This window comes from Mustela erminea, chromosome 9, assembly GCF_009829155.1.
Source record: "Mustela erminea isolate mMusErm1 chromosome 9, mMusErm1.Pri, whole genome shotgun sequence".
Lineage (NCBI taxonomy): Eukaryota > Metazoa > Chordata > Mammalia > Carnivora > Mustelidae > Mustela > Mustela erminea.
This window is the reverse complement of record NC_045622.1, coordinates 98,820,211-98,831,094: the sequence shown is the minus strand read 5'-3', so window position 1 is coordinate 98,831,094 and position 10,884 is coordinate 98,820,211. Positions and strand designations below refer to the sequence as shown.

Below are 10,884 nucleotides of genomic sequence, written 5' to 3'. Positions count from 1 at the left end.
TCCAAATTAGTTGTAGTATGAACTAAGTAGCAACACCTTCCAGGGTTGGAGCAAGAGTCGTCAGTTCTATGGAAGGCCATATATGCTCTGAATCAGCATCCAATACATGTTGCTGTTCCTCCCATAGCCAGGTCCTGTAATCAAAGGATAGAAATGGGAGAGCCAACATTCATACTGCCCTTAATGAATGACTAACAAAATGTTTCATTTCTGTTCCCATTAACTTGTGTTTTTCTTGCTTCTAAGTCTTAATTCCAAAGGGATAAATTCTTCCAGCGTGAGACATAACAAGATCCTACTAAACAGAATCAAGACTGCTGTCTGACTTTGGGCAGTTCATGCCTTTGAATCAATAGGTAGAGAAATAAGTTGCTGTACTGGCTAGAGTGATCTATCATGGCAACAAAGGGGAAATTGGACTACTACTCCACAATGGAGATAAGAAAGAGTATATCTAAAATATAGGAGATCCCATAGGACCACCCTTAGTATCACCATGCTCTGTGTTAACATCAACAGAAAACTACAACAAACCAATCAAGGCAGAACTACTAAGGACCCAGACCCTTCAGTAATGAAAGTTTGTGTCACCCCACCAGCTAAAGAACCATGACCAGCATTTGTGCTTGCTAAGGGCACATTGAATATAGAAGGAGTAACAGAAGAAATTATAAATTAACCATGTGACTGTTACAAAAATGCATACTGTAGTTATTATATTTACTCCTTATAGTATAAATATTTGTTTTATACACATACACACACATCTTAGTTTTCTTCCCTTTCTTGCTACCTCATTATGTAACAGAAAATATGTTGACTTTCTGTCATAGCATGTTACTGTTTTAATTTCACATCATAGTATTTAACTTACTGAATATCAAGGAGAAAGTAAAAATCACTCCCCCAAAATTGCCTTTCCTTCTTGTAGAGGTTTTAGTGTATTTTCAGTTGTATGCAGGAGAGTTGTATGATGTTAGGTGGAATTCTGACCTTGTGTTGTCTTTGTTTTTCTTTAAACATTTTATTTATTTATTTATTTGACAGGGGGACAGAGAGCTCAAGCAGGCAGAGAGGCAGCCAGAGAGAGAGAGAGAGAGAGCAGCAGGTTCCCCTCTGAGCAGGGAGCCCATCATGGGTCTAAATCCCAGGACTCTGAGCCAAAGGCAGATATGTAACCAACTGAGCCACCCAGGCTCCACATGATTTCTTTACTTGGAGATTAAGTACAGTTTAATGAGATATGTGTAAGAGCTAGATGGTTAAGAAATAAACTTGTACTGACTGATTTTATGTGTTAACTCACCTAGACCACAGGGTGCTCAAATATTTGTTTGACTATTGCTTTGGGTTGTGACTATGATATTTTTCTAGATGATATTAAGTTTTGAATTGCTAGACTGAGTAAATTAATTTGTTCTTACTAAAGTAGGGTCTTCATTCAACCAAAGAAAGGCCTGAAAATTTCAAAAAGCTAATGTCCCCTGAGTAAGAGGAACTTTCCTGCCTAACTGAACCCTTAGCTTTTCCTGTCCGATGACCTGCACACTGACACATTAACTCTTCCTGACCTAAGGAGCCTCCTACCTAGGGACCGGAACTGCGACATTGGCTTTTACTGGTTTATAGCAGTTTCTTTAGACTCCAAAGGGGACATAGACTTTGCAGATTTTGTGGTACATGTACAATGGAATATTATTCAGCATGGAAAAGGAAGGAATTTCTGACTCCTGCTACAAGATGGATAAACTTTGATGACATTTTAAATGAAATAAGTTGTTATTTTTAGTAAGCTATATGTTATAACAAATTTATATTTACAGGGAAATTGTAGAAATGATGCAGAGTTCCCTTATGCTCTGCACTCAGTTTCCCCTGTTACCATCTTACATAGTATAGTACAATTGTCAAAACTAATTCAGTTTAGGCAAACACATTATTTTAAACTAATATCCATACTTTTAACAAGTCACTTTGATTTTAACTAATATTGTTTTTCTTCTCCAGAGTCTTATCAAGATACCACAATATATTCAGTTGTCATGTCTTCTTCAGGAGCTCCAGACAGTGGCAGTTTCTCCTAAGGTTCTTGTATTTATTTATTTCAAGTATGATTAACATATTAGATTAGTTTCAGGTGGGAAAAATAATGATTCAACAATTCTAAGGATGCCTTAGTAGGTTAAGCGTGTGCCTTCAGCTCAGGTCATAATCCTAGGGTCCTGAAATAAGTCTAGCAATGGGCTTTCTGATTAGTGGGGAGCTTGCTTTTCCCTGTGCCCATGCTGCCCTGGCTTGTCTCTTTCTCTCTGTCTCTCTCTGACAAATAAATAAAGAAATAAAATATTTTTAAAAAATCAATAGTTTACTCAGTGTCCATCATAATAAGTGTTTTCTTAAATTTTCTGTTTTTTTTTTCTTTATTTGAGAGAGAGAGAGAGCTCAAGCAGAAGGAGAGCAGAGAGAGAGAGGCAGAGAGGCAAACTCTTTGCTGACTTTGGAGCCCCATGAAGAGCTCAATCCCAGGACCCTGAGATCATGACCTGAGCCTAAAACAAGGGTCAGAGGCTTAATCAACTGAATAGAGCAGGCACCTCTGAACTTTTCTTGTTTTTGATGAAATTGACAATTTTGAGCAGAACTAGACAAACATTTTATATAAAAACCTTCATTTAGGGTTTGTCTGTTATTTTACTCAAGACTGGACTGGAGTTATGGGTTATTGGGAGAAAGGTTGCAGAGGCAACGTGCCATTTGGATCACATACTGTTAAGGAATATGTACTTTCTTTTTCTTTTTCTTTTTTTTTTTAAGATTTTATTTATTTATTTGACAGAGATCGCAAGTAGGCAGAGAGGCAGACAGAGAGAGAGGAGGAAGCAGGCTCCCTGCTGAGCAGAGAGCCCGATGCGGGGCTCGATCCCTGGACCCTGGGATCATGACGTGAGCTGAAGGCAGAGGCTTTAACCCACTGAACCACCCAAGTGCCCCAGGAATATGTATTTTCAATGTGACTCATCAACATTAATGTTAAACTTGATCATCTCATTGAGGTAGTGTCTTCCATATTTCTCCTCCGTAAATTACTCTCTCTGTCCCATTCCACAGTGAGCCTGTTGGAAGAAGCTCCCTGTGTACAGCCCACATATAAGAGATCGAGTGTTGTCTTATAACGTTTAAGAGCAGAGTACCTTCTCTGCTTGACTTATTTCACTAAGCATGATACGCTCTAGTTCCATCCATGTTGTCGCAAATGGCAAGATTTCATTTCTTTTGATGGCTGCATAGTATTCCATTGTGAAATAAGTCAAGCAGAGAAAGACAACTATCATATGATCTCCCTGATATGAGGAAGTGGTGATGCAACATGGGGGCTTAAGTGGGTAGGAGAAGAATAAATGAAACAAGATGGGATTGGGAGGGAGACAAACCATAAGTGACTCTTAATCTCACAAAACAAACTGAGGGTTGCTGGGGGGAGGGGGTTTGGGAGAAGGGGGTGGGATTATGGACATTGGGGAGGGTATGTGCTTTGGTGAGTGCTGTGAAGTGTGTAAACCTGGTGATTCACAGACCTGTACCCCTGGGGATAAAAATATATGTTTATAAAAAATAAAAAAAATTTTAAAAAATTGATTAAAATTAAAAAAAAAAAGAGCAGAGTACCTACAAAATCATTATGAATTATTTTTATGGGAGCTTTATCTATTATCCCCTATTTCTTGTTTATATCATCATGAATTTACAGAGTTTTTAAACTATGAGTAATATTTCAATTCAATGTCATTTATTTTTTTGCTCAAATCTTTTCCAAATTTTAGCACTGGAGACTCTTTCCATGGGCTTTTGTGTTCCTTTGGCATATTCTCATCACAGTGTGACCTCGTGTGTGTGTGTGTGTGTGTATGTGTGTATTAACACTTCTTTACCTTCTAGAATTACAGGACGTTCCAGTTCATCTCCTACATTCCCTGCCACAGGCCTAGAATCAGTCATTTCTTTAAAAAATCCTGATTCATTTCCTTTGATAATGGTATCAGAAACCATGTTGTGGCCACTAGGTAACTAGATAATCACTGTTTTGTTTTGTTTTTATTATAGTCAAAATAGGTCATTTATGGCCCAAATAAACCCCTTAAAAGAATTGATCAGCCTTTTCTCCATAATCTAATAATACATATTGAATTAATTTTGTTCTCTTATCTAGCTAATGCTTCTTAATTAAAAGGGAAAGGACACTTTAGGGAATGACCTTCCCTAGACTCTTATATTTTACATCATTCATGTTTGAATACTAGTGCAGGAAAGGCAGAGGGGAAGCCTTTGCATGTCAAAATTACATGTGAGGATGGGTTTTGGAAAGTGTGGGATGGATCTAGGACAAACTTTGTCTTCTGGCATGTGTGTGAGAACCTAAGCCACAGTGACATCAAAAGAGATTGGACAGAATTTTAAAAACACATTTTTTTTTAAATTCTCATTTGAATGAAGTGTGGCCAAATTACCTTGAGATGAAAAGAGTATGCTATTACACCCTATCCTTTGCAAAAGCTCTTATCAAAACTGGTAAGATTTGTTTTGGGGAAAAATTTAGTTGTTTTTACTTAGTTGTTTTAATACTCTGAGAAAATTAATTTGAACAATGCTACAATGTTCATCTAACACATAAAAGGTATCTGTGGAATGATAGAAAATTTAGGGAATTTTCTAGAAGAGCTTTACAACTGAAACTGAGAAGATGGAATTAAAGAAATGCAGCTCCGGGTGAAGAGATAAGCAAATAGAAATAATATCTGAGTGTCCAGGAAATGCTCTATGGAGATAATGATTTTACTTTGGGATGGAGCAGGCTTCCTTTTTCAGTGGTAACCACATATTGAATAGGATCAAACGCTACTGGACTGTATCAATAAGAAATTCTCTTAATTCTTTCATTTACTTTATGAAAATTTGTTATTAAATATATACTTTTTTCCGGATGTCAAATTCATCAGTGAACAGATGAAAATTCCCTTCCTTATGTTGCTTTGTTCAAATGTATATCACTGTTATATTTATGATTATGTGAACTATACAAACATCTGTCTATCTCTACCAAATAGATAGATGATAGACTAACAGATGGATCAATACATAGATAAATAGATGTCTTTTTATTATACTTAACTGTTAGAAACAACAGACAATTTTCATTCCTCTTTGCTGAAGAGCTGGACAAAGAACATATTTGGTAAACTCCAAAGAATGCAAGGGAACCTGTAGTGAATGGCAGTGTGGTTGGGGCATGTTGTGGTTAAGAGCTGTGAGTCCAGAACTGCCTCTACAGTGACTCACTCTCTGATACATATTTAAATCTTACTCTGGCCCTGGGAATATTGCTGTCCCTGCAGCCTATGTCAGAAGGCAGTTGTTATGAACCGGTAATGTAACTGGCAATATGAACCAGTGATTAGCAAACCATCTACTAAGAGAAGGTTTCTTTCTTTTTTTTTTTTTTTTTTTTAATTAGGTTATTTTTATTGTTGAGTTTTATTTCTTTTAATTTTTATTTATTTTTTTAAATTTCTTTTAAGAGGTTTCTAAAAGCTTTATTTTTTTTAATGCACCATTATTATGACATGTTTTCAATACCAAAGGGAATATTTTAAAATGCAGGTCATCCTCCTAAATTTGAGTCCAAAAAAAAAAAATTTCCCCATCCTGATTCCAAAAATATGTTTTTAAAAATTTTATTTATTTATTTGACAGAGAGAGAGATCACAAGTAGGCAGAGAGACAGGCAGAGAGAGGGGGGAAACAGGCTCCCTGCTGAGCAGAGACCCCCCCCACCCCGCCGCCGCTGATCAATGTGGAGCTCGATCCCAGGACCCTGGGATCATGACCTGAGCTGAAAGCAGAGGCTTTAACCCACTGAGCCACCCAAGCGCCCCTGAATCCACAAATATTATGTAAGTTTGGTACTCTCTTAAATACAATGATATGGTATGAGTCTGTGTGTGTGTGTGATATATATTATTCTTCTGATAATGATTACACTACCATCCTCTGCATAGAATCCTGAACTCTATCACTTTTCAACATATTTTAGAAACCACTGCATATATGTATCCACCTCCTTTTTATTGATGATTCATAAAATAGCATCCCTGATTCATTCAGCTTCCTTTCTGATGGGCTTGAAGTTGTTTCTTCCCCTTTTCTGACTTGGAAAGTACTGCTGTGACTATCTTTATGCCTGTGAGATTATTTTCAGCAAATGGAATCAGTAGACCTGTGTCTAAGTGCCACTGAAATATCCTCAGCAATGAAAATCAATCCCCAAGAAATTGCACCCCCTTAAACTCCTACCAAAAGTATGTGGGATCCGTTGTTTCCCACATCAATTTCAGTAGTGTTTGTTAGGATACATTTATCAATGGGGCACTTGAGTGGGTCAGTAGGTTATGCATCTGCCTTTGGCTTAGGTCATGATATCAGGATCATGGGATTGAGTCCAGCATCTGGCTCCCTGCCGAGCAGGGATTCTGCTTCTCCCTCTCCTCTGCTTGCTGCTCCCCATGCTCTTTCCTCTCTCTATTAAATAAGTAAATAAAATCTTAAAAAAATAAAAATACATTTATCAAAAAGGTCAATTTATTAATCTGATAAGTTAAAAGATATATAGTTAGAATTTAAATTTGAATATATATATATATTTTTTATTTGACAGAGAGAGATCACAAGTAGGCAGAGAGGCAGGCAGAGAGAGAGAGAGGAGGAAGCAGGCTCCCTGCTGAGCAGAGAGCCCAATGCGGGACTCGATCCCAGGACCCTGAGATCATGACCTGAGCCGAAGGCAGCGGCTTAACCCACTGAGCCACCCAGGCGCCCCTAAATTTGAATATATTTAGATATTAATTAAATTTATTATCTTTCCACATTTTTAATAAGAAGTTTCTTTTGAAATCAATTATTTGGCCCTATTCATTTGCACAGTTTGGTTTTTTAAAAAGATTTTACTTATTCAGAGAGAGAGAGGGAGAGTGTGTGTGAGAGCAAGGGAAGGGGCAGAAGGAGAGGAAGAGAGAGAATCTTAAGCAGGCTCCACACAAGACACAGAACCTGGCATGGGGCTCTATCTCACAATCCTGAAATCATAAGCTGAGCGGAAATCCAGAGTCAGACAATAACTGACTGAGCCATCAGGTACCCTAAACACTGTGTTTTTAAAGATTGATCTTTGAAATCTATATTTGAGAAAATTTTGCTTTTGTCTGGAACACATGTTGTAAATATACTTAAATGCTTTGGCATTTGTGCTTGTAATTGTTTTACTATATGGAAAATATCTGTTATGAGGACGGAGAAGATTATTCCACCATTTGGCATCTATAAATAAATATTAGCTCCCTTCCTGTTTCTATCTTCTCTTACTAAAATCAAGGTGTGGGACACTCAAGAATCTAGATTCCACGAATTTTATTGAAAAGTTTCTGCTATGAATTGGAACTTCCTTAATTCATCTTCTAAATCCCTGGTGCTTAAAGTAACATGAACTTTGGGAAAAAAAGAAGTATTTTGCTTTTTATGCCGAATGTTCTTTATTTATATTTTATTTAGTCTGAGTCTCTGTGTCTTAAGAAAATTTGCTGAGAGACCCATTAATATACTGAACAAGGTGAAGAATAATTTCAAAAGAACAAATTTTTATAGAAGCTGAATTTAAAACTACAAACAACTAGAAATTATTGAGAGTTAAAGTAACAGGAAATAAACAGTCAAACTAACAGATTAAAACAAATTTCAATATGGACTGGACCAGTTGAAGGAATGTTCACTACTAAAATATTATTTCTCCTTTCTCTCTCTCTTGCTCTTTTTCTCTCTTAGGTTTCATTAAGGGAAACGCTATCAAAGTTTCTACATCATTCTTTGAATGTTCAAAATATTTATGATAAGATATTTTATAACCAAATTACCAGGTTCAAGTATTATGAAAAAGCATTATGTATATCATGCATGAATTCTCTCCACTTGGCAACATTCCAACCTGATGGGTCTTTGGTATAAACTCAAGAAAGACATCCAATTCAGAAAGATACCCTCTCAATCCAAATCCCCTAATTTAATATTTTTATGGCTGAAGAATTAAGTCCTCTTTCATTAATGATATATTTCATTGTTTCCATAAGCAATCAGGTGAGTAGATTATAAATAAATATTATGATTTGCACTTTATTCAGAGGAAAATATCATGGAAGGTAGGGATTATAGGTGGGTAAGAATATAGATTTGAGGGCGCCTGGGTGGCTCAGTGGGTTGAGCCGCTGCCTTCGGCTCAGGTCATGATCTCAGGGTCCTGGGATCGAGTCCCGCATCGGGCTCTCTGCTCGGCAGTGAGCCTGCTTCCTCCTCTCTCTCTCTCTCTCTCTCTCTCTCTGCTTGCCTGCCTCTCTGCCTACTTGTGATCTCTCTGTGTCAAATAAATAAATAAAATCTTTAAAAAAAAAAAAGAATATAGATTTGACCTCCAAATGGAGTACTCATTTCATAATACTTCTTTCTTTGCAGATTAATTATTTCTTTTTTTTTTAATTTTTTCAATTTATTTAGTTTCAGAAAAACAGTATTCATTATTTTTTTCACCACACCCAGTGCTCCATGCAATCTGTGCCCTCTATAATACCCACCACCTGGTACCCCAACCTCCCACCCCCCTGCCACTTCAAACCCCTCAGATTGTTTTTCAGAGTCCATAGTCTCTCATGAATCACCTCCCCTTCCAATTTCCCCCAACTCCCTTCTCCTCTCTAACTCCCCTTGTCCTCCATGTTATTTGTTATGCTCCACAAATAAGTGAAATCATATGATAATTGATTCTCTCTGCTTGACTTATTTCACTCAGCATAATCTCTCCAGTCCCGTCCATGTTGCTACAAAAGTTGGGTATTTGTCCTTTCTGATGGAGGCATAATACTCCATAGTGTATATGGACTGCATCTTCCATATCCATCCGTCCGTTGAAGGGCATCTTGGTTCTTTCCATAGTTTGGCAACCGTGGCCATTGCTGCTATAAACATTGGGTACAGATGGCCCTTCTTTTCACGACATCTGTATCTTTGGGGTAAATACCCAGGAGTGCAATGGCAGGGTCATAGGGAAGTTCTATTTTTAATTTCTTGAGGAATCTCCACACTGTTCTCCAAAGAGGCTGCACCAACTTGCATTCCCACCAACAGTGTTGTTTCCTGTTTTGTTAATTTTGGCCATTCTAACTGGTGTAAGGTGATATCTCAAGGTGGTTTTAATTTGAATCTCCCTGAGGGCTAATGATGATGAACATTTTTTCATGTGTCTGATAGCCATTTGTATGTCTTGATGGGAAGATTAATTATTTCTAACCTGTGCTTTCTCTACTTTGCCTGAAATTATGCAACAAAATAATAGCATCATTGAGTTCATACTGTTAGGATTGACCCAAGATCCTATGAAAAAGAAAATGGTATTTGTATTCTTCTTCATTTTATATGTGGGAACCATGATAGGAATTTGCTGATTATTGTGATCATCAAGTCCATCTGGACACTTGGAAGCCCCATGTACTTTTCCTATTTTATTTGTCCCTTACTGACTTCTGCTTCTCAACATCCACAGCCCCCAGACTAATTGTGGATTCACTCTTTGCAAAAAGAATCATAACTTACAATGAGTGCATGATTCAAGTCTTTGCCTTGCACTTCTTTGGATGCATGGAGGTCTTTGTCCTCATCCTCATGGCTGCTGATCATTATGTGGCCATCTTCAAGCCCTTACATTACCCAACCATTATGAGACGGCAGGTCTGCATCATCTTGATTGTTATTGCATGGATAGGGGCTTTTATCCATTCCATAGCTGAGGCCTTTCCTGGCCTTGAAATTGCCTTTCTGTGGACCCAATTTGATTGATCATTACCGCTGTTATTTACAGCCCTTGCTGAAACTTGCTTGCATGCACAACTACATGATCAACCTAGAATGGGTGTCTAACAGCGGGCCCATTTGTACAAGCAGTTTTGTGTTTCTGATGACCTCATACATTTTCATCTTGCATTCACTGTGAAAGCATAGTGCAGAAGGGAGGGAAAAAAGCTCTCTCTACTTGCACTTCTCACATCATCATAGTAGTCTTATTCTTGGTCCATGTGTATTCATATATTCATGTATCCCCACCACTTTCCCCATGGACAAGATGGTGTCCATATTTTATACTATTGGGACCCCTTTTCTCAACCACTCATCTACACACTGAGGAATGCAGAAGTGAAAAATGCCATGAGAAACCTATGGCATATTACAACTACCTCAGAAAGCAAGACATGAATTGAGAGTTTTGACTGATTTCTTAATCTGTACAGATATGAAATATGATGTGTATCCTGACTTCCCCAATGTCTCTATTATAATACAGCTTATTTCCTTACCTTTTTCTGTACTTCTGTGCTCAAACTAGTAGCTTCCCTCATAATGCCAGCCTGGTTCTTTCTTTTCCTGAGAACTCAGTTCTGACATTGTGGATTATGAAACACTCCTCACATTTCACATCACACTTAGTTTGATAAGAAGAAAGATCACAACTTGTAAAACAGTGAATATCCATAAATAAAGAATATCATGTAATCTATGACTTGTAATTCTCTCTACAGCTCATTTCAAATAAGGTTTCCTGCTTTCTCTTGAACACAATCAGAGCAAAGGAGCTAACTCTGTGTGTCAAGAAGTTCTTTTCATTATATTACTAGTTTATCTTGAAAAAATTTTCCACACTAGTGAACTAAAGGCCAAATGCTGTATATATAAATATATGTAATTTTTGAATTTTTAGTATGTGGATTATATCTCAATAAAGCTTTTAAAAACAAAACT

At 37.3% G+C, this 10,884-nt stretch overlaps 1 pseudogene; it reads left to right on the top strand.

Moving 5' to 3' along the window:
• The first annotated feature begins 9,410 nt into the window (after positions 1-9,410).
• Positions 9,411-10,341, top strand: LOC116599888 (annotated as a pseudogene).
• The last annotated feature ends 543 nt before the right edge of the window (positions 10,342-10,884 follow it).